Raw genomic sequence first — 772 nt, 5'->3', positions numbered from 1 at the left:
TGCCACCAAACGGGACCAAATGCCGTCGCTTCCCGCCCTTTGGGCTGCTGAAAAGAGGCCTTTGGTCCCGTTTGGTGGCACCAACCGGGATAAGGGGGCATTGGTCCCGGTTGTTGCCACGAACCGGGACCAATGCACCCCTTTAGTCCCGGTTGCTGGCACCAACCGGGAACAAAGGCCTTGTGCTGCCCCGCGTCAAAAGTTTAGTACCACCTCGCTAGCTGAGAGAGCTTGAGAGTGGTTTATAAGCGCTGCTGCGCCTTCCCTCTCCACCTCCTCTCAATTGCAGGCTTTCGGGCCTAATAGTGCGTTGTGTGCCTGTGGGCCTACTGAGCCTCCCGTGGGCCTGAATCCTGGCCCATGGTAGGGTTTCTAGTCGATTCAGGCCGTGGGGGCCCAGTAGGTGGCACTTTTTTGTTTTTTTGTTTTCTTTGTTGCTTTATTTATTTTATTTTGTTTCTACTTACAACAAAATACTTATTTTTGTTATTTTTATTTTTATTTCCAGTTTTTTTGTTTTGTTTTCTGCATTATTTATTTTCTTTTGTTTTTTGCTTTATTTTTTAATTCTTTTTGCTTTTAGTTTTAGAAAAATTATAAACTTTCTATTAGTGCCATTAGTTTTCAAATTTGAAAACACTTTTTTGTTTTTTTTCTTTGTTGCTTTATTTATTTTATTTTGTTTCTACTTACAACAAAATACTTATTGTTGCTATTTTTATTTTTTTCCAGTTTGTTGTTTTGTTTTCTGCATTATTTATTTTCTTTTGTT

Source organism: Triticum dicoccoides, chromosome 4A (assembly GCF_002162155.2).
Source record: "Triticum dicoccoides isolate Atlit2015 ecotype Zavitan chromosome 4A, WEW_v2.0, whole genome shotgun sequence".
NCBI lineage: Eukaryota > Viridiplantae > Streptophyta > Magnoliopsida > Poales > Poaceae > Triticum > Triticum dicoccoides.
The sequence above is the reverse complement of the archived record's forward strand: the minus strand, read 5'-3'. Positions refer to the sequence as shown.